General features: G+C 48.7%; 1 long non-coding RNA gene across 2 annotated transcripts in view; it reads left to right on the forward strand.

Annotated features, from left to right (window-relative positions):
* The first annotated feature begins 552 nt into the window (after positions 1 to 552).
* The window catches only part of LOC110256392 (uncharacterized), a 29,478-nt gene continuing 7,169 nt past the window's right edge, over positions 553 to 22,861 (forward strand). Inside the window, exons 1-3 of one of the 2 annotated variants that reach the window (XR_002337832.2) lie at positions 553 to 654; positions 7,685 to 7,977; positions 9,519 to 9,611. This is a non-coding gene — a long non-coding RNA (uncharacterized LOC110256392). The remainder of the gene's footprint in view (positions 655 to 7,684; positions 7,978 to 9,518; positions 9,612 to 22,861) is intronic. The other variant, XR_002337833.2, reaches the window with a different exon arrangement.

Genomic DNA, 22,861 nt, shown 5'->3' on the forward strand with positions numbered 1-22,861 from the left:
CACAGTCTACCTTAGCGGTCCAGGCCCGTAAGGCCAGGACGTGGAGAGAGGGTGGCTGGGACTTTGATTTTCTCTGGTGAGACAGAGCCCTGTCTCCCCCATAAGACCCACAGAACAAGGATTCTTGCAAAACAGGAAAGGAGGGGTTAGATTCTGGGCAAGCAAAAAGTGAAAGGCCAATGTGGTTTCAGAGGCTTGGCTCCTCTTGCCTCTCAGCCACTCCCTTTCTCCCTCTGCCCACTCACTCCCAGCCCTGGCTCCCAGCTCCCCTGCAGAGAAATTCTTCCACAGGACACACTAGCCACCTGCATTTGCCAAACAGCAAGTAGGGGAAGGAGGAAAGCAGAACACTCAGTCTGCCGTTATTTCATATCAGTTTCATAATTCTGCATCTGAACACACTGCAGGTGACAAACGTGGAAGTGGGCAGACCAGGGTTGCAGGTGCGCAGGGCAGGGGAAGTGAGGGCTGGTGGCAGATTGGCTGTGTTGACAGGATGCGCTGCCAGTGGGCGTGGCTTAGAGATTGTCTACACCCATAGCCAGTTACTGAAGCCTCCAGTAACCCAGACCCTGTGCTAAGTGGCATCGAGGTGGCAGAGAGCACTAAGACTGGGACGTGTCCTCAGGGAAGTTACAGACAGCCTGCTGAGAGGTAAGGCACACATAGAAACACATATGACAAGGCTATGTGGGCTCTGTTATGGCAGGATGACATCCTAGGAAATCACCACGGCACCTAAAATAAGATTTAACCATTCCTGATCTCTTTCTATGAGCCCAGCTCCAAGTTAAGCTTTGGACATGGTGATTTCATTTAAACTTTAAAACTCTACCACCTGCTAATAGTATTTACAGGTGAGTAAACTGAGGCCCAGAATAAAGCTGCAGACACAGGATATGGACCGAGAGCCTCTGATTCCAGAACTTGCAGACTTAACCATTATCTGCACTTCCTCTAGCATCAGGCATATAGTAAATCCTCAAAATGGAGTTATTAAAATCCTGAATGGATGAATGAAACACCAGAGGATAAGTCAAGCAAAACCACGTGGGAGCTCAGAAAAGATAGAGAATTCTTGTTGGGATGGTTAAAGGAAGCATCCATGAATTCCTCTTTAGGCTCAGGCCCTTAGAGGGGGTAGAAGGGCCTGTGTGGTGGGCAGATGCTGAGGTGGCCCCATGATCTTCTCTTCCTGATGCTCATGCCTGTGCCATCCCCTCCCCTTGAGGGTGGGCAGGACCTGTGACTTGTTTCTTGAGCCATAGCATACACAAAGATGGCTGAGCTCACTTCCATGATTGCATGATGTAATTGGAATGCCCATCTGATTAGAAAACCCTCTCCTTTGCTGGCTTAGAAGAAGCAAGTGATCCTTTAGTGGAAGCCCATGTGGGAAGAAACTGAGGGCAGGTTCTGGCCAAAATCCCTCGAAGAATGAGGGCAGCCTTTGGTCAACAGCCAAGAAGAAGCTGAGGCCCTCGGTCCATCCACCTTCAGGGGCCTGAATCTTGCCAACAGCTACAAAAACTGGGCAGTGGATTCTTCTCTCATTGAACCTTGAGATAAGCCCACAGCAATGATGAGAGGGTTAATGTCTTAAGCCATTAAGTTTGTGGTGCTGTTGTTAGGTTACCAGATAACCAGGATAGCCTTGTTAGCAGAGAAAAGTGCAGAAGCAAAGGGCTGGAGGTGGAAAGGCCTGGGGAATATGAGGAAAATTTCTGCCTATTCTACATGACAGGAGCAAATCTATGAGACGAGTGCCAGGAGGTGGACAGTGGAAAGGTGGGTGGGGGCTAGACCGTGGGGGCTAGACCATGGGGGCTGCTAAAGACAGAATGAGGTGTCTGGGCTGCTCTGTAGGAATGGGTGTTCCAGGGCTGGTAGATCCTGGGAGGGATCTCTATGGAGACTGAGTAGGTTCAAATCATAGCATGTTGGTGAATGTCCATACCTCCTGGGCTTCCAAATGGGGCTCTGGCTAAGATCCTGAGGTAGGTAACCCCAAGTCTTGCTCTGTGGGGGACCCAAGTCAGCTTGCGGACAGAGTGGAGGTCTGGGGCTAGGGATCTCACGGTATAAGAACACATTTGGGTTGCCTGGCTCTCTCAGCCTCCCCCATCCTCCCAGCAGGCAGCCCAGGATGGAAGCCTCAGCTAGGGCCCAAAGGAGACTCCTGGAACCCTCAGGGTCACAGCTTAGGTGGCTCAGCCTCAGCCTGCACTGTCGTCACCTCACCCGCAGCCAATGGAGGACCTGCCACAGGGATGTGAAAGTGACTATGGTTGGTGCCTGCAAGAGCATGCTCAATAATGGGCTTTAAATCTAAATGTTTGTAGGCGTTCCCATTGTGGCTCAGCAGTAACGAACCTGACTAGTCTCCATGAGGACGAGGGTTCAATCCCTGGCCTTTCTCAGTGGGCTAAGGATCCAGCATTTCTGTGTAGGTCACAGATGATGTTAGTTGCATGTTCAAAAGCTCCCATCTCAGTGAGGGGCCTGGGAAGCAGCAGGTCAAGGAAACCTGGCTGGCATCGTGACACAGTGAGAACTTCAGCTCCCACGAGAAGGAAGGTGCTGAGGTGAAAATCTTGTTTGGTTGGGCTTCAGGGAAAAAAGAGGTGCCATCAAATGACTACTGGGAGAGTGATCAGAAGTTTGGTTCACTGGTGCCTGATGGTCCTAGAACGTTCTGGTGAGGAAGGAAGAGGTATCAGGGCAGGATGGAGAGAAAAGATGCCCTGGAATCATCCTACCTCCGAGGGAATTTAAAATGTGAAATCCCCCTGGGACCAGAAATGACAAGGGAGTCTGGCCAATGCTCAGAGGAGTAAAACCAGGGGAAAACGAAGGCCACATTCCAACCGTTCCAGCCACTGCCCCTGGTTACAGAAAAAAAAAAGCAACTTTAAAGGCATTTCAGAGAAAAGAATTTCATTCATTCAACAGGCACCTCCACACCCCCTTGTCCCCAGACACTGAGCTGGGCACGGGCCCTGTTGCGGGGGTGAGATCCCCTCCGGGAGCGCCAGGGTTACTGCGGGGGGCCGGAGCAGGGTTGGGGGGGTAGGGAGAAGAGCAGGGAAAAAGTGCTTGGCTCTCACAGGGATCTGCCTGCAGGGGGCGGGGGTGGGGGCTGCTGCAGGAGGATCCTAGAGCAGCAGGGGGTCACTGGATCACCCAATGGATGGGTGTGTGTGTGGGGGGTAGGTTGCGGCCATGGTGGGTGCATGCTAGCCCACTGTGGGGAGGGCACCGTGGAGCTGAGGCTGGAAACATCATTCAATGCCAGACTGAATCCCAATTCACATTTTGGGACAGGTCAGCCCCCAAAGCTCTCAGGCTCTGGCCCAAAGCTGCCATCTACCCTGAGGGAAATGGTCTGAAACTAGGAGCACAGATGTCTGAGAAACAGCCCCTGACTTTCCCAAGCACGCCTTCCTTTCAGGGAGTCCCTCCAGGAAGTTCTGGCAGCACGGCTTTTTCCCTGGGTCTCCCTTTAGAGATTTCCTGCTGAAAAGGATGCACTGGTGGCCTCCGGTGGGGAGCAGCTTAGCCGTCACCACTGTCACTCGGGGACCTCCCACTGCCCAAGGCGAGGTCTAACATGCTCAGTCTGCTGTTTACCGCCCTCCGCGCACTGCTGGCCCCCAGCTTCCTGTCCGGGGCCACCTTCCACCATCCCCCAGATGGACTCCAGAGCCACCAAATCTCTGGAGAATGTGGTTGTCCTATCAGTGCATGCCTTGGGCTTTGGCAATTGCCCACAAAGATCTTCCTTCTCCCCTAATTCTCTCTCCCTTTTCTCCCCAGTAGAGTTTCTCAACCTGGGGCTGTATTGTCCCTCTGCTCCCACTCTGCAAGTGATTGTTATGGGAGCAGGCATTTTTTATTGTCACAGTGACTGGGAGGTGCTCTTTGCATTTAGTGGGCTGGGGTCAGAGTGCCAATCAGCCTGCGATGCCTAGGACAGTCCCACACGATAAAGAATTGTCCTAACCAAGAGGTGAATGCAGGCATGCATCCTGCACTATCCCCTCACATGTCACCAAGTCTCGCTATCTGGATTTTGTCATCTTTTCAGAAAGAATCAAACCCGAGTCTCCCAAAGTCCCCCAGATGGCGTGTCTTGTCAGTTGACAGCCTCTGGTGTGGAATGCCAGTGTCTTTCGGCTCCAAGCAATTTTTGCTGCTCCGGGAGAGAGGAGGGGCTGCACCCCTGGGGGAGGGGCAGCTCTGGTCCTGTGTCTGGGCTGGTGGGGAAAAATGGTGACTTAGCCTTGCAAGCTGGCTAGTGCTGTGGTTAATTTTTCCTTGGAGTATCTAACATGATGCGCTTGCATTTGCTTCTGCATGTTTGGCCCAAACAAGTCTCATGGCCATCCTGATTCAAAGAGCTGCAAAATAGATTCTACCTCTTGAGGGGTGGAGTGGGGGTGGGGTGGGGGGAAGAAGGGATGGCTATATTTTAGCAACCTGCCGTGGTCTATGCTCCAGCCACAATGATTCACATTTCTCCCATATGCTCTGTATATCCCGGGACTTCCCAGGCTGGGTCTCTCAAAGCTGGCTGTGTTCCTGCAGCAGTTGGCTTTTGCTGCATAACCAACCACCCCAAAACCTAGAAGCTTAAACAACCACTGTTTATTTAGCTCACAATTCCTCAGGTTAACTGTTTGGCCTGGGCTGAGCTGGGCAGGTCTGCTGATCCCTGCTGGGGCTTATCTGTGCCTCTGCGGTCAGTGTGCCTCCACGTGACCTCTGGTCCTCCTGCATGCTCATCCACATGGTGGCAGGAGGCCAAGAGCAGCAAGAGAGGACAAACCCCCAGGGGCAAGTCCTTTTTGAGCTTCTTCTTATGCACAACTGCTAACATCCCACTGAGCAAACACGTCACGTAACTGAGCTGAGAATCAGAGCAGGAGAGTGGTGAAAGGTGCGTGGCAAGGGGACGTGGATACAGGGACGGGGATAACTGATGGTGGCTTTTGTATTCATCTACCACGATGGAGTGGAGACTAGATCTGGAGAGACAAACAGAAAATGTGCAGCTCTCAGGTCTAAGTTTTATCACACAGTGTTCAAACCCCTGAGGGTGGGTCTCACTTATCTCCCAACATCAACCCCGCTTATTCCCCATCATAACGCCCACAGCTGCCCAAATGGCATCTTCACCGTCTTGTGTGTACCTGCCCCGGCCTTTTCATCTTCCTGCTCACTCTTCTCTGGATCATCCCCCCTCTTTCCCTGCCCAAATCAGCTACATCCTTCTTAACCCAGTTCAAAGCCACCTTCTTCCAGACAGCTTTCCTGATTCTTGTTCCCATCTCCCTCCTCCCCGCTCCCCGCAGACACCACCATCACCAGGCTGGATGTGACTCTGAATTCCTGCCGTACTCTCCAGTGCTTTTTCCACACCTCTTTTCAGGCACTTATTTGCACGTGGATGATGGCTCCTTTCTTGGACTGCAAGCCATCAGAGCACTGGGTCCTTGTGTGTCGCATTCTTTGTATCCCCCTACAGTGCCCAGCATAGGCCGGATGTCCTTTTGACCTTGGAAAGACCGTGCTGGACATTTCAAAGACTGCAGAAGCAGGCAGTGTAACAGAGCCAAGAAACACCCTTCAGAGAGATCCCAGCCGGAGTGTCCCTGCCTCTAAGAAGCAGCTTACAGGAACTGGCAGAGAGGAGCCCAGAAGAGAGGGAGGTGTGACACTGAAAGAGGCTTTGGTTTTGCCAGAGGTCAAAATCATGAGCCCTAACTCCATCCAAGGAAGAACTTCCTGTAAGAAAACATTGTAGACTTGGAATGGGCCAGTGAGCAAAGGGGTGAGCCCTCCCTGACTGGCAGTCCATCAGTCTTCTTGTTGGTTTCTGCAAGAGTTTTGTGGAAGCCTTAGTCTATTTGCCTTTCAGGACTGCACCTCAATGATTCCTTCATGAGCCGCATGCTGCCTCTTGACATATGGAAATATGTGTTCACAGGCTCACCAATGCAGGAGGAGAGCGTGAAGCTCTGCTCATGGGGTGAGCCCAGCTGAGCCTGGCAGCTCGCCAGTTTCCAGAGAGCTAGCTGGGCCCTGGCTCATTGTGTAATGCTGGCAAACTGGCATGTGCCTAGATTGGGGGTGGAAGGTGTGGGTCAGGGAGGGAGATGGCGGGAGCAAGTGTCAGTCTAAAGGAATTCTAAAAGGTTAAGGAGGGCCATTCCAGTAAGTTTCCTAACACACACACACACACACACACACACACACACACACACACGTGAACCTAAGGGATGGGGCATCCATCCTCCTGGTGGAATCCACTAGCTCAGCCCCGCAGCATTTCTCCCCTGGGATGGGTAGAGGGATGGAGACAGCTCTGTGGGCCCATCCTTCCCCAACAATGATGCCCTTAACCATCCCAGTTCCCCTGGGGTCTACATGGGGAACTGTGACCCTAAGAAGGTCCTTGGCCTCCCTGAATGCCAGAATGGGCCAGGATGAGAACCCAGTCTCCTGCTCCCAGCCTGAGGGCCAGGGATGGTGGAAAGGAAGCAGCACTCATGCCACTGGAATGGCACCACCACCTTCAGGCTGGCAGTGGGCTGAGGACCCCTCCCCAGGAGCCTGGCGAGCATGGCTCTTCTGACCCCTCCCATTAAAGTCCCTGGGAACAAAATGCCCCCAGAGACCAAGCACCTTATTGCTATGTCAAGCCCTGTACATTTCCAAGACCATCTCAGATGGTACCTCCTCCTACTGCCGTCCTGTCAATCATGTGACTCTCACCCAGATGTGAATTCGTGCCTTCTCAGGGACTTGGCACTGCTTTGTAGCTCCTATCAGACTGCTTCTGGAATTTGGCTAGATGTATATATACCTTCTTCCTCTTCTTCTTCTTCTTCCTTTTTTTTTTTTTTTTTGTCTTTTGTCTTTTAGGGCTGCACCTGTGGTGTATGGAGGTTCCCAGGCTAGGGGTTGAATCGGAGCTGTAGCCGCTGGCCTGCACCACAGCCACAGCAATGCGGAATCCGAGCCACATCTGTGACCTACATCACAGCTCACAGCAACGCTGGATCCTTAACCCACTGAGCAAGACCAGGGATCGAACCCGCAACCTCATGGTTCCTAGTTGGATTCACTTCCGCTGCGCCACGAGGGGAACTCCCTGTATATACCTTCTCAATGCCCTGGACCATAAACTCCCTAGGCTTGTATTGTTCCTTCTCCACTCTCCCCGCCATCAGCACCCAGCCCAGGATCTGGCTCCAAGGCAGCATTCAACAGACACAGGTTGTACCAATGATACCCCTTTGCATCTCCCCATCAGCATGGCAAGACCATCTTGATTCCTTGTTGGCCAGCACTCACAATTTACTGCCTTCTACAGCATCACTCATAACCAGACTGCAGGTCCTGGTGAGTGCAGGCTGGGTCCAATTCATCTCTGTATCCCCTCAGCCAGTCCTGCTCCCACCCCCAGGGCCTGGCCAAGACAGGAGGTGAGCTGGGTGGATTGAGTTGAGTAGGATAGAAGGAAGTATAGCCAAGAGCAAACTCAGCTTGTGTGGATTTTGGTTTAACTTTCCTAGGAGCCACTCTCTGAGCTCTGAGCTGGGGAAGCTGGTGTCTACGAACTTGGAACCTCCCTTCCTGGGCTTGGCAAAAACTCAAGCTCTCTCCTGTCCCCTTGCAGCCCTGCCATGACATCCTCCAGCTCAGCATATAGCTCTTGAGGAGACTTCTTCTTGTACTTATGAAGATAGAGTTGGGCAAGATGGTTCAAAAGTCCCAGAATCGAGGAGCTGAAGCAGGGATCTCGTTGGAGGCTGCTGTCCTATCTGTGGCTCACCTGCGTCTCTCCAGTGGTGCAGAAATCATTGGCAAGTGTCACATGTGCCTGAGCACACGCTTGCTCAAATCACGGCAAAGGAGATCTCGAGACTCTGAAGAGAATGTGTGGCTTCTGGTTTGGTAGAAAAACAGAAGGTCAGCTGCTATTTCAGTTTTCTTTACCTTTTTTTCTTTACATATAGACAGGTGTAAAGCAAAGAGACTGAGACCTGGTAACACAAATGAAAACTTTGCTTCAAGACCTTTGGGGCAGCGTTTTTAGGACCAGAATGTGGGCTGATTAGGTAATGGGACATCTCAATGGTAAAAAGGGGAAACTGATAGTGGGGGAATTCCTGAAGGATTCCTGATGAGGCTTTGGTTCTAGTGAAGCACTTCTTTTTAATTTTTTAATTTTTTAAATTTGTATTTATTTATTTATTTATTTGTCTTTTTGCCTTTTCCAGGGCCACTCCTGCAGCATATGGAGGTTTCCAGGCTAGGGGTTGAATCAGAGCTACAACAGCTGACCTACGCCAGAGCCACAGCAACGTCAGATCCGAGCCTCGTCTGTGACCTACACCACAGCTCACGGCAATGCCGGATCCTTAACCCACTGAGCAAGGCCAGGGATGGAACCCGCAACCTCATGGTTCCTAGTTGGATTCGTTAACCACTGAGCCATGACAGGAACGCCTTTTTTTTTTTTTAATTGATTTTTATTTTTTTCCATTATAGCTGGTTTGCAGTGTTTTGTCAATTTTCTACTATACAGCAAAGTGACCCAGTCACACATACATGTATACATTCTTTTTTCTCACATTATCATGCTCCATCATAAGTAACTATATATAGGTCCCAGTGCTATACAGCAGGATCTCATTGCTTATCCATTCCAAAGGCAGTAGTTTGCATCTATTAACCCCAAATTCCCAGTCAAGTGGGAGGGACTGGGCATTTGGGGTTAATAGTGGAGCACTTCTTAATCTTGTTTTCCGGAATCCTCCCTTCGGAGGGCACTAGGAAGTGTTAATAGGCCAGATTTCTTACAAATGAATTGCAAGAAACTCACTAGAATCCTTCCTTTCACCTCCTGCCCACCTTCCTGTCTTCTTCCTTCACCTTATTCCAAAGAGTATTTGAGGTAACAGATGAAACGCCTCCACGCTTTTGTGGTCCTATTTTTTAATAGTGTTGAATTACTCATTGCTTCACAGGAGAGGACTTGTGTTTGGAGTCCAAAATCTTCTTGTGATAAAGAGTTTAGGCCAAAGCTGAACCTGCAGTAATGAGGTCTGACCTGTAGTCAAATTCAGTATCACAGCATTTGATTAATTTCACCCCGTGCCTCCCCTGCGATTCTATTCTATTGGTTTTTAAAATTGGTACAAAATTCTTCCTCAAAGTGAATTAGATGTGGATGTATCATGTAGATAGGTCCACATAAAGACCCTTAACCACCTACGCAATGAAAATACAAAGCAAAAGGAAATTTAAAGTCTCAGAGTCTTCGTGACATCATCTTAAATCCCATCAGTGGTAACTTTCCAAAGGACAACAACTAACAGATGAAAACAGCTTCATTTTGGCAGGCTTCTAAGCTCGGGGACAAGCAGGAAGTAAGAGCAAGTGCTTAGTTCATACCAGCCTGGAAGACGTCCTTGTGTTGACAGCAGAATGTCTTCTCTCCTTCCTAGAGCATCACAGCTCCAGAATTTCCCCCAGCCTCATCCTATGTGCTTTTACATCACTCAAAAGAAGTCCATTTTACTACCTGCTGAAGGTTTGAGGTAAGCATGATTCATCCCAGCAACTCACTGCTGGTCCAAAGCACAAATTCTGGCCTTGGAGCGTCTGAGGGAAAGATGGAGGAGGTGAGTCAAGGAAGATTAAGGCAGCGTGTTAATTCCCTTCCAAGGTCTTTCCGAAGGAGCCAGGTGCTCTGGCCTGACCACCAGTCCAGAAGAGCCTCCCCTCCCTGCTCGAGTGGGGCTTAGACTCGAGTCTGTCCCTCAGGAGTACTTGGAGGGGTGGCCAGCTGTGAGACACATCGCCTTCCTCTTTTCTAAACCCTGTGAAGTCCAGTATGAACTATGTCATGACCGATATGCCAGGAGGCCTCTGAAGATGCTGACGGTGAGGCTTCCTTTCAAGTGCACACACCTGGGTGGTCTCACGCTGGTGGAGCTGCCCTCCCCACCCTAGCCCCACCCACCTAAGGAGAACCCTGCTTAGAAGGCTGCCCTGGAAAGCCTGACCCCATCATTCACTGAGAGATTCCCCTCAACTCAGTCAACATGGAGGTTTGGAGCAATCTCTGTTCTAGGCCCTGAGGAATTCAGAAACCCATAATAAAATATTAATACAGGAGTTCCCATTGTGGCTCAGTGGGCTCAGAACCTGACATAGTGTCTGTGAGGCTGCAGCTTTGATCGGCTTTGTTCAGTGGGCTAAGGATCCAGTGTTGCCATAAACAGTGGTGTAGGTTGCAGATGTGGTTTGGATCCGGTGTTGCAGTGGCTGTGGCTGTGGTGTAGGCTGGGAGTTACAGCTCTAATTCCACCCCTAGCCTGGGAACTTCCATTTGCTGCAGGTGTGGCCATAAAAAAAGTGAAGGTATTGATACAGTAATAACCCAAAGGCCAACATGGATGAGCTGGGGCAGTCTTGTTAAAAACTCTGATCAGCGAATCAAGAGTCACTTTGGAGTCAAAGATTCATGATGTATATTGCTGACAAGGTTAAAAGCCAAAAGGGATGGAATGCTTTCCTGGGGTGGGAGGAGCAGCAATGAGAAGGAAGTCCTTCCACATACAAAGTGGAGAGGCTGGAACCTCCTCTTCTGAGAGTGCGAGCCATGGAATCTGCAGGACAGGAGCCCAGCAGGCTGCAGGCGGAGGGCTGGAGAAGCAAGGAGCAGATGTAGGCACTTTGTGTCTGAGAGGTCAGCTGAAGGCCTGGCTCTCTGGAACTGGAGACTCCAGGTTTGCAGATGGACTTCTAGGGGCTTTTAGCACATTTCTGAGACTAGGTTGGGCTGATTTAAAGGTGAGAGGAAAGGAGTTCCCTGATGGCCTAGCATTTAAGGATACAGCATTGTCACTGCTGTGGTGCGGGTTCGATCCCTGGCCTGAGAAATTTCACATGTCGTGGGTGAAGCCTAAATAAATAAGTAAATAAATAAGTGAATAAATAAATAAATAAAGGAGCGGGGAAAGAGCCCAAGAGAGGCTTCAGGAGAAGAAAGTACCCAGAGGGGTCTTGCTGAGGAAAGTGGGGGATGCTCATTGTGAGGAATGCTCCTCAGATTACAGAGAAGGAGACTTGGGAGCCAGTGAAGGAGGGCTGGACCTCACCGGGAGAGACAGCTCCTGAACACCTCCCCGAGGCCTCTTAACTCAACGGGCTATGGAGAGCTGAGGGCTCATCTTTAATTTGCATCAATTTTTCTGACAAACTCAGTTTGAAGATTCAGCTCCATTGCAATAAAAAAAGCAAGCCAACTAGAACCTCTCTTGCTTCTCAGGGAGGGACGAGGACCACCAGTGACCCCAGAGGGGTTTACAGACCTCCGTCAGGGCACAGGGTCCTTGCTCGTCTGTCCTCAGTATGACCGGGGGCTTGGTCCACCTCTGGGGGCTCCCTCCCTGTTCCCACCATTTCCCAAAGTGCTTTGGGGAAGGCAGAAGTCTGCAGGGAAAGGACCCTGGACGGACGCTGGGAGGCCTGGGTTCTAGTCCTGTCTCTGCTCCTGACTGTTGGGTGGCTGGAGGACAGGTCCCTCCTCTTCTGGAAGTTGCAGTTTTCTCATCCTTTAAATGGATGAGGAGCAGGAATTAATCCCTGCTGTGCCCGCTTTACATGGTGATCGTGGGCTCAAATAAGATAATGGATGTGGAGGCCGTTTTTGTATATTACAGGCCAATGAGCAGCTGCTCCTCGCTCTGTGTGATGCTGATGATGGTGATGATGGTAATGGCAGCTGAGCTACTTCTTATGCCAAACTCCTATAAATACCTATAAATGGTTTTTAGGGCCACACCTACAGCATAAGAAAGCTCCCAGGCTATGCGTGGGATTGGAGCTGTAGCTGCCCACCTACACCACATAGCAACTAGGGATCCGAGCCTTGTCTGCAACCTATACCACAGCTCATGGAAACGCCAGATCCTTAACCGACTGAACAATGCTAGGGATCAAACCTACATCCTCATGGATGCTAGTCAGGTTCATTACCACTGAGCCACAATGGGAACTCCCACACCAAGAGATTTGAATGGCCCAACTTGGTCTTATTCATCCTCGTAGTCTCACCCTGGATCTGAAGGGTCATTTTTAGTTTTGTGAGAGGGAGTTTGGGTGAAATGTCTCAGAGCATCCTTCTCCCTCTGCCAAATTCAGGGCCCTCCTATATGTTCCCCCTTGAGCATCAGGGAATCAGGTCATTGGTCCCACCCTGAGGCCGAGCTTTTTCTGGTGTCTGGGGTGGGTGGGATGATGCTCAAAGGCTTTCTAGGGTCTCAGGCTCTAAATCTAGCAGTTTCTTCTCCTGACACCCCAAGTGCCTACTTTTACTCAAGCAAGAAGGAGGGGACACAAAGAGAGGCCCAGGAAGGTCAGAGATATATATACCTTGTAGGAGACCATGAGTATGTGTGTGTGTGTGTGTGTGTGTGTGTGCAAAGTGCACGTGTGGTGGATCCACATCAGCGAATTGTAATTCTGGTTTCACCACCTGCCTCTCTTCATTCCCTATCCAAGGGTTAAAAGTTTTCTCTAGGATAGCTAGAAATGGACATTATTTTGTAGAAAAGGAAGCAATGAGGATAAAAGTGAGTTGTCAGTGGTTTTTGAGAGATTCTCTGGGCAAGCAAGGATCCAAATCTCAACTCACCAAGTTCTCCACCTTTTTCTGAGCACACAGGTGGGCCCCTGCTCTTGTCTGCTCTTGTCTGAAGTGAGTAAGTGTGCAGCTGATCCCAGGGGCAGGTAGTGCTGTGTACTGTGGAGGAGGGAGTGGGGGTGGGGTGGAGGGGGCCTGTGTTCCTTAGCTCATCTTAGACTCTCAGAGCTAGAGAATGCTGGCTCCTGCAAACCCCCAATGTTTCAAAAGATAGCCTTCATTCTTGCCTCTCATTTAGAAGGATTTTATGCTAATCAAACTAAATATATTGTTACATAAATTTATTTCCCCAATATTTAGTAAGAATATGTACAACTGCTGATAAGGTTTATAATTGTCATGGGTGTCTCAATATATGCAATCTGTGCAATGCTAGTCAAAAGCAATGGAATTTGGTTTCTTCTTCTCCTTCTCCTTCTTCCTCTTTCCCTTCCCCTCCTTCTCCTTCTCCTTCTCCTTCTCCTTCTTCTTCTTCCTCTTTTTAGGGCCACACCTGTGGTATATGGAAGTTCTCAGGCTAGGTGTCAAATTGGAGCTGCAGCTGCCCGCCTATGCCACAGACACAGCAATGCCCTTCAAGCGATATCTGAAACCTATGCTGCAGCTTGTGGCAATGCTGGATCCTTAACCTTGAGGGAGGCCAGGGATAGAACCCCTATCCTCACAGAGACAATGTTGGGTCCTTAACCCCCTGAGCCAGTGGGAACTCCAGAAATTGATTCTTTCATCAGGTCAGCCCTTTGTAAGTTTCCATCAGGCCTTTGGAAATCACAGACACAGACTATCTTTGAGGATTTCTGATAGACTAGACACCCAAAAGTTAGAGCTTCTGGTCTAGACCAACTATAGACGGTGAAAATGAAGCCAGGGTGAGGAAGCAGTTTGTCCAAGGTCACACGGGGAGTTGGTGGCAGATCTGGGGCTAGAAATAGGTCTCCCAACCTGGGTCCTGGAGCCTTTCTTCAGCACTTGGACCCCCTGCCAGCTCTTCAGCTCTAAAGGAAAAGTGCATGGAACCCGCCTCAGCTTTCTGGACTGGCTGATGTTTCTCCAGACCCACACTCAAATAGAATGGGGAATGACAGCTCATCACACCTGCTACAAAATTCAGATCATGTCAAGTGTGGGAAAACCCAGCTCACAAGTGACTCTGCCCTCCAAGTGACTCATCTTGGCAGTGGAATGGGCACTGGCCAAGGTCACAATGCCATCCTTAAGCCTTCCCGTGCTGTTTGCTTCCATCTCATGTTTAGCCAGAAAGTGCAATTACTCTTTATTCTTCAACAAGATTTTATTAACACATAGGAAAACAGGTGCCACTTAGGACAAAGGTTTATTTTCTTGTATTAGGCTGTGGATTGGGTGCTGGGATGGTGCTGAAGAGATAACAGTCTAGAGCAGACAAATAAACAGGGGATCAGAATACAGTGTGGTGAGTAGTAACTGAGCTGCATACCTGGGGGATTTCAGGAACAGAGCGAGGCCTCTTAACCTGGGCCAGGGGCTTCAAGGAAGCTTCTCGAAAAACCAGTGGGACTCAGCCAAGAGAAGAAGGGGGTGAAGAGGATGTTCCAGAAAGACAGACCCCCTCTGAACAAAGACCCAGGACATAAAAGGGCACAACACAAGTCGTTCTATTTCCTTGTGGCATGGAGGGCATGGCAGGTGGGGGATTAAAGAGAAATCTGAGGTGAAACCAGAGAGGTAGGTATGTGCTAGATCATGCGTGACTTGATGAGTTGTACCAAGGAGTTAAGTTTTATTTCAGGGCAATAAGGAAGTAGACATGGCAGGATGTTTAAGCAGGAGCATGACATGCTCACTCTAGAAAGATGTCTTGGGCATGAGGCAGAGGATTTGGAGAAGGAAAAGGCTGGTGGTACAGAGGTCAGTTAGGAGGCTGCGATTCTGCAGCAGGAAGAGGCGGGGCCTGGATTCAGACAGGGGCAGTCAGAACAGTGAGGACAGATGGGCTCAAGGCTATTGCAGACATATTTGTGAAAACCAGAAATTGCTCAAGAGACAAGCCAGCACTGGGCCTCCTGGTTTTCAGTGTAAACTACTCTCCCCTAGTACCCACATTTCAGCAGCCTCTGCTTCTGGAATCCGATTCATTTTAGATGGTTTCAGAACTCTCTCATATGGGCAAGAGGAAAATCTAGGTAAATTAAACCCTTTTCCTTTTACATTCACCCATCAAAAGTGAACCTGTTCACCCTAAGCTTTCAACAGGAAGATTTTCCTCTGAATTTTCTTAATCAGTGGGGGTAAGGTGATGGCGGTTCTGCAGCTCAAGTCTGCCCTAGATTGCTCCTTCAAAATGCCTGGGCTCTTGCTTGTTGATCCAAAACTAGATAGAGTGCACATGTTCAATGGCCAAGCCACACCCCCAACCCAGAGCATTGAGGCCTCTGGAGATGGAGCCCCGGCATCAACATTTGTTAAAACTCCCCAGGTGAGTCCAGGTGCAGCCAAGGTGGGGAACCCCTGAAGGAGAGGAAATGTACTAAGTGCCCCAGGAACTGCGTGGAATCCTCTTGCACTGAGGCCAGGAAAGGGGCATCTTAGTTCTCTGACTATGGGAATGTGATATTTTATGAAAAATTTCCTAAGGAACAAGAGGATAAAAACTTAAACAGAGTTCCCTAAAGTCAAGGTGAGAAGAGATTTGAAGGGTCCCATGGTTCTTCCCTCAACCCCAAGCTTGCCTATATGCATTGAAACATCTCTTTCAGGTATCTTCTTGTCTATCCTAATCTGGAGGCAATCCCAGGACACCCTGCCACCCTCACCACCACTGCACCCTCACCCTTATTCAAGCTCCCGCAACTTCCTGGAGGGGCCTTATTCAGTGAGTCCCAGTTTGCTAGGAGACCCAAGCACATGTAAATTGCACCTTTGGATACAACTTGAATTCTCCCCCCCCCCACCCCCACTCTCCATATTGCCTGTCTTTCTAAAACTCTCCATATGACATATGATCTGCTGCTAAGGGTAGTGCAGTGTCCCAGCAACCCATCCCAACCACTGCTCACTAGAGGCCAGCAGCCTGTGGTTGGAGAGGGGACCAAAAAGGAGCTGCTTCTCTGCTGGCAGTGCTGGACTCCTTCTCAGCCTCCCCGAGGAGAGTCAGCCAAGAAGGAATCTGCTGGCTCTGACGAGCAATGATCCATCCTCAGAGACTTCCAGCCGCTCATCTGTGAGCCATGAGGCATGTGGTGCCGTTGTTCCCTAGAGCAGGTGGAATCATGTTTCTTGTGGGCACTGAGGCCTGGCATGCAGCCAGTGGCCGTGGACACAGCATGACACTAAATCTCTCCCTTGTGATACTCAGGTGGTGGAGACAGAACAGGAAAGACAAGCTCCCACAGCTCCCAGGAGGGGCCAAGGATCCCGAATAGAAGGAGGTGAAGCTCCTTATTCCTGTCACCTAGACAGCCATGAAGTCTAAGGTCTAGAAAGGGCAGACCTTGCAGGGGCTTTGTTTAGTCCTATGGGAGGTGGGGGGCACGGGAGACCAACAGGACCTTTAAACTCCTCTTTAAGGCAGGTGGGGGGAGCCCTGCCCCAGGAGTGGGAGACCAGGATCCTCTTGCCTTTGGCTCCCAGCATCCTCTCCCTGAAGCCCCCATTCCAGCCTGCGGTGCCGTCTTCCTTCTCTTCTGAACTTTCCCCTGAAATTAGTTTTCTTCACTTCCTTCAGTAATGGGTTCGGCCATGCCATGTTGAGATAATCAGACATGGTTTTCCTGCTCTTCCTAAAAGGACTGATGCAACCCTGTGGAATGGCTTTGGTATCTTTGGGATGCAGAATTTTTAAATATTTATATGGTCAAATCTATTAATCTCTTCTTTTATTGTAACTGCCTTGGTGTCATGCTAAGAGAAACTTCCCTACCTCAAGATGACTGAAGGGGTTCAATTTTATTTTCCAAGAATATTTTATTTCACTCTTGAAGCCATTTGGAAGTAATATTGGTCCAAAGAGTGAGGTAGGGATGGAATGTTATTTTTTCCTAAAGAGCCATTGGTTCCAGGTCTGCTGGGTGAACTTATCCTTTCTTCATGCACTTGAAATGCCTCCTCTATAACAAAAAGAACATTCTTGTGTATTCTTGACATTATTATTTTGCTCCATTGATTGTTTTTGGTATTAGGATCATTTGGTTTGGGAAGCTTTGCGAAGTTAAATCCAACAGATTTAACTTCATTTATGAGGAGTCTTTGCAAGGCCTGACAAAAGAAAAATTACTGGCTGTTGACAAGGTGATTGGGACATGGCTTGGGGGTCTTCCCCTGTCCGACAGTTGGCCAGCAAGCCTGAAGAGCAATGACAAAAACGTCAGACAGAGAGTCAGAGGTGACCAGGGCTGCAGGACATTTGGAAATCACCTTCTGGTCCAAGGGTTTTCCTTCTCAGCTATGAGAACTGAGGCTCAGAAAGGTTAAGGCCCCATGTGTGGGGACTGGTAGACCTGGATAGGAACCTAAAGGGTCCTTCCATCAGCTGCTCAACCTGAACAGCTCCTGTGGCCTTTCCTGCCTTCCTGCCTTCCTGCTTCCTACCCCTATGCCAATGCTTGCCTTTTTATCTCTCATCTGGCTATTGACTTTTGCATCAACATCCCTCTCTCTGGTTCCTATTTCCTCTGTCTGATTGACAGAACATCTCTAGGTTGGGGATCATGTCACTCCTCTTTTGAAAACCCTGAGTCAGTGGCTCTTCACTGATGTTACAAAGAGTACAATGTTTAAGATTTCTATACTCTGCTCCAGCCAAACTATCTCTTGTTTTTCTCTGACATAACTTTAAGCTCCAACCAGACAGGACCTCTTGTCATGTCCTATGTACAGCTCCATGAACCCCCAACTGACCTTTATCTTTCCAGATCCCCTCCTAAACCATGTCTACTCCTCAAAGCCTGGTCGAAAGGTTAACAAAGTTGTTCACATTCCAGAAAGGTTAGGGAAGTTGTCCTAATCTGTCTTCCTCTGTGGTACCCAAGCCTAAAGATGTCTCTCCTTCCCCCAGGTGCTTCCTAGGTGTGTAATGCTCTCTGCCTCCCTGTCTAGTTATTTCCTAAAATGTGTGCTCCGTGGAGACAGAGATGGTGCCTTTCACATCCTCATCTTCCATGGTACCTCCCACAGGTGCTAAGTCCTCTGTGGCAGGTGCTGAATAATAGAGGACAAAGGGGCAAATGAAATATTCCCCTCTCTGCCACTCTTAGAGTCTTTATTACATCCCATGAGTGAGTATGGAATGCATTCCTAGATTACTCAATGACTTAATAAGGTTGCTAAAGCACTGGAGAAGATTTGGGGGAAATAGTGAAAGGAGCTGGCCTCCAGGAGTGGCAAATGAACTCTTGTTCAAAAAGAGGGTGAAGAAGTGCTCTGAAATCTATTGATATAAAGGTCTGAAGTCCAACAAAGTTGGAGACTGGACTATTAAAGGGCTGGGGTATGGGCATTTGGTTTAGGTTTATGACGAATATGAGAGGATGCTAACATTTATGCTTTCACATCAGTTACCTCAGTTAATTTTCACAATTTTGTGAAGAAGAGTCCATGTTATTATCATACTCACTTACAGATGAGAATATTGAGATTCAGAAAAATTACGTAAGTTGCACAGCTCACAAGTAGGGTTTGGAAGGCAGCCATGCTCGATACTATATCACCAATACAGCTTAGGATTTGAATCCAAGGCTTTCTCTTTCCCAGGCTGATGTTTCTTCCATTTTATCAAGCTACCTTCGATATGGGCTTAACAGAAGGTGTGGCACATAATGAGTATTTAATCTTAGTTCTCCTCATTATGGGCCAATAATATGATATGCCAAAATTAATTTGCATGGCCTACATTAGTGGAAGGGTTCTTCCTGGATCAAGGAAGGACCAGTCCTGTGCTGATCCAAGCCAAGCTGCCCATGCTTGTAACACTGGGCTTGGAGGAGCCAGGAAGGCAGAGTTAGAGCCCCATCCACCATCTCCTACTGCCTCCCAGGTCAACCACCCTGGGCATCTTGCTTCTCCTGGAAAGAGTGGGTAAGAATGAACACCCCATATTGCTGGTTCTAGCGATTTAATGAGGTAATGTAGAGGAAGCAATCAGCACTGAGACTGTCACTTAGGACCTGCTCAGCAATGCTGGTCCCCTCGCCTTTGGGCTCTGGACATAAAAGGAACTTGCTAAAGTGGACCATGCTCACCCCAAGAGGGGAGCATCCCAGAGCATAGGTACTGGAGGAGTGTTACCCGGACAGATCAGGTCTGGAGAGTGGAGCCCACAGCATGGGGCAGTGAAACAGCATCCTTCATGACTCTAGGTCCAGCAGTTCCTCCCAAAGCCACCTGGGACCCACAGGCTTTCTGGAACTCACTTTTCTCCTGGGTATCAGCTTGGTTTTTTCTGGTCAATGTGAAACATAGTAACAAGGGTCTGGAAGCAAATTATTGGTGATTATTGATTTAATAATATTAATAAAACTGTATGAGTTAAAAAATATTTGGTATCCAACCCGGTAGGTTCTCTCCTACTGTTGTTTACACAGTTGATAGATGCTGATGCATTTGTTTGGGGTTACCTTGAGATGAAAATCTGCAGCTATCTCTCCATGGATCACCCTGGCAGGACCCAGGGGTCCTGCACCTGTTCTCCATGTGGACACTTTGCTCTATGCACAGCTACAGGGAGCCTGACTCTCCCCAAGTCCTCTTGTAAGCACCAAGTCACCAGAGAACTTTGGGGAGAAAATGTAGGAGAATCACCTCCAAACCCCCTCCCTCTTGGTGAGCCCCCTCTGAGCAGGTGGCACATTGCAGGACAAATGACAGAGGCAACACGTCATGTGTGCCCTCCTCCTGATACTGCCTCTTCTCGCTAATCTCCAGAGTACAGCATGGAGTACCTTCCATCCTCAAGAGACACAGCTATTGCCTCTTCAGTAAGGAGAGGTTGCAGCCCAAGAATTGCATCTGGGGAGCCCTCTTAGCCACTCAACTTAGCAGGCACCAATCTCCTTAGTATCACAGGAGTCCTCCCCAGCCTGTCCTTAATACGTACTCCCACAGACCCATCCTATTAAACTGCATTTGGTGTCTTCCAGGGAACAGGGTTTCTTGCTCCACACGGCTAATACTCTCACTGCCAGACTTAATTATCTCAGTAACTCAAGCTCAAATTAAAAGCTAGCGATGGGTCCACTTTCACCCCACCATGAATGAGTAATCTTTCCCTTTGGAGATGCCTTTGCAAAAAGTGCTCCCTGAAGGCATCTGCACTGAATTACTATGTTCCTCTCAGGCTCTGGATGCCGGGAGCGCTGTGCGCTTCTGCTTCAAGTGGATGAGACCGTCCACCTTCCTCCTTTCTTCCCTCCTTCTCTCCCAGTTCAAGTTGCATTCCTGGTCAGGGAAACCGTGGGTCCCACACCAGTGCAGTTATGATAGGCGGAAAGGGCCCTGGGCTTGCTTGCTTGTTTGCTTGCTTTTCTTTTTCTTTTCTTTTTTTCTTTTTCTTTTTCTTTCTTTTTTTTTTTTTTTTTTTTTTTTTTTTTTTTTTTGCTTTTTAAGGACGCACCTGTGGCATATGGAAATTCCCAGGTTGGGGTCCCATTGGAGCTACAGCTGCCAGCCTACACCACAGCCACAGCAACTCAGGATCCAAGCTGCATCTGTGACCTAAACCACAGCTCCCAGCAATGCGGGATCCTTAACCCACTGATTGAGGCCAGGGATCGAACCCTCACCCTTGTGTATACTATGGATTCGTTTCTGCTGCACCAGAACAGGAACTCCCCTGGGCTTTTTTGAGAGCTGACTCTGCTGTGTGACTCTGCTCAGTCCCACTCTCTTGAACCACAATTCTTCATCTGCAAAATGGGAATCCTTCCCTTCCTCACTGGGTGGCAGTTGGTATCAAAAGAGGAGAAAAAGCCATGAAAGTGCTTCCTAAACAGTGACCTCTAATAACATGTTATTCGTTTCTGTTAAATGACCTCCGATGGTAAGAAGATTGCATGAGAACACTGCGTAGGTACTGGGAGCTACCAGGTTCCAGACTTAAAACACTGAAAAAAAAAAAATCCTATTCCCTTTAGAGTCCTGGAAGAGGAAAAAAAAATTGTCTGCTTGCAAAACAGGAATAAAGAAAGTAACAGTATTAGTAACTATAATGGGAGTTCCCATTGTGGCTCAGTGGGTTACAAACCCAAGGATGCAGGTTCAATCCCTGGCCTTAATCAGGAGTTGGAATCTGGTGTTGCCGTAAGTTGCAGTGTAGGTAGCAGATACAGCTCAGATCCGGCCTTGCTGTGGTTATGGCTGTAGCATGTGCCAGCAGCTGCAGCTCCAATCTGACCCTTGGCCTAGGAACTTCTGTAGGCCTCAGCTGCAGCCCTAAAAAGAAAAAAAAAATAATGATCATGACAATAGCTGATATTTATCTAATACTTCCCATGAGGCAGGCACCACTCCACCATCGGAGGGGTTCAAATCGTTTCTTCCCCTGCATGCTCTGCTGGAGCTGGCTGGTACAGGCTTGGGAGGATGACTGCTAAAGGTAGAGGAATTTCCTGGGCCGTCATTAGACCACAAGTGAAAACTGACCATGATGAGAGTATTTACACTAGGGAAATTGGCAAATGTTACAAATTAGGGCTTTTTGTTCACTTATTTACTTATCGAGCTGGTTTACCAGGATTTATATATTTTCTATCTTTTACAGCTGGGACATCGAGGCCCAGAGAGATTAGATGAAGATAATATAATAATCCTTCAATATTGAAATGTTCAGCATAGGTTGCTGCTACTTCTCCCCCTTTTTCTTCTAAGTTTTCCATTTACTTTCTATTGTTGTTCATAATTAGTTCATTAGAAATAACAATAATAAAAACCCATTTCTCAGATTTCCTACAGGTCAGACACAGGGCTAGAAGCCTTGGAGCTTTGGATACCTGGCTTCTAGCCTCTACAGTTAATGGGAAGACAAACATGTGAACAGGTGGTTCTCAATTCCGGCTTCCCCTCTGAATCACTCCTTAGGAAAAAAGTTCTTCCTCCTGAGAAGAACACAGTCAAATCATGGAAAGACCACACCAATGAAAGGAATGGTCAGGCCCCATGGGTTGCTCAGTTTACAAAGACTTTAGAATTACCTGTCATAAAGGCACCTGAGGAGCACTGGAAATTTCTGTGAAAATTGAAGCCCAGAGAGGTAAGGACAAAGCAGATTAGGGCCAGAGCCAGGGGTGATACCCAGCCAGGGCTCCGCCCAGCCCTCCAGGCTGCCCTTCCTCCCGCACAGCCCAGGTCCTGTGGCTGTCTCTCTTGAGCCCCACTATACATCCACTTTTCTCTCCTTTTTCCTCCCTTCCCTCTTTCATTTCTCAGATATTTAATGACCACAGGGCACAGGTCCTGGCAGTTAATTAGGGCTCAATAAATGTGTTGGATGGATGGATGGATGAATGGCTGTATTCCTCACAATTCTGGGCTCTGGGGGCTACAGGAATGAATGAGACAAGGTCTCAGCCTCAAGATGCTCAAAATCTAGGGTCTAGTTGGAGGCATGGTGGGATGGAGGAGAGAGCACAGGATTGCATGGGGACCAATATGCATCAGAAACCTGGATCTACATGGAATATGGGTAAAGGACTTGACTAGCATGACTCCCAGCTTCCTCATCTGTAAATTGCAGGTGCCAATGCCCTCGTCATGAGGTTGTGCTGAGATTTAAATGACATCATGTATAAATTCATCTAAGAAGTCTCCTGTCCAGGAGGAGGGATACAATACTATTGTTGAAGGAATGCAATACTATTGTTCATGCCTTAGACCAAGAGTTGGAAAGCAAAAGAGCCAAGAAGACAGGAGTCTAAAGCTGGGGCTTCATGTCAGATGGTGGCTCATCTCAAGGAGAAATCTAACTCCTGGTGACAGCTTTCTCAGCATTCTTCCTTCTTCATGGAGTCTGCTCCTAGCCCGGACATGTCAAGGCTAGGCAGCCAACAGCAAGCTCAGCACTTCCCTGTTATAAATGGCTGAGATGATCAGATATCCCTCAATACCCAGAGATTCCTGGCCCAGGCTTAACTAGTAAATCTCTCTCCATGGCACTGCCTTTCATTCTTC

Source organism: Sus scrofa, chromosome 13, assembly GCF_054392235.1.
Source record: "Sus scrofa isolate SSC_HxYL_T2T_F1_AM1 chromosome 13, Sscrofa_HxYL_maternal_Yorkshire_Landrace_v2.0, whole genome shotgun sequence".
Taxonomy (NCBI): domain Eukaryota; kingdom Metazoa; phylum Chordata; class Mammalia; order Artiodactyla; family Suidae; genus Sus; species Sus scrofa.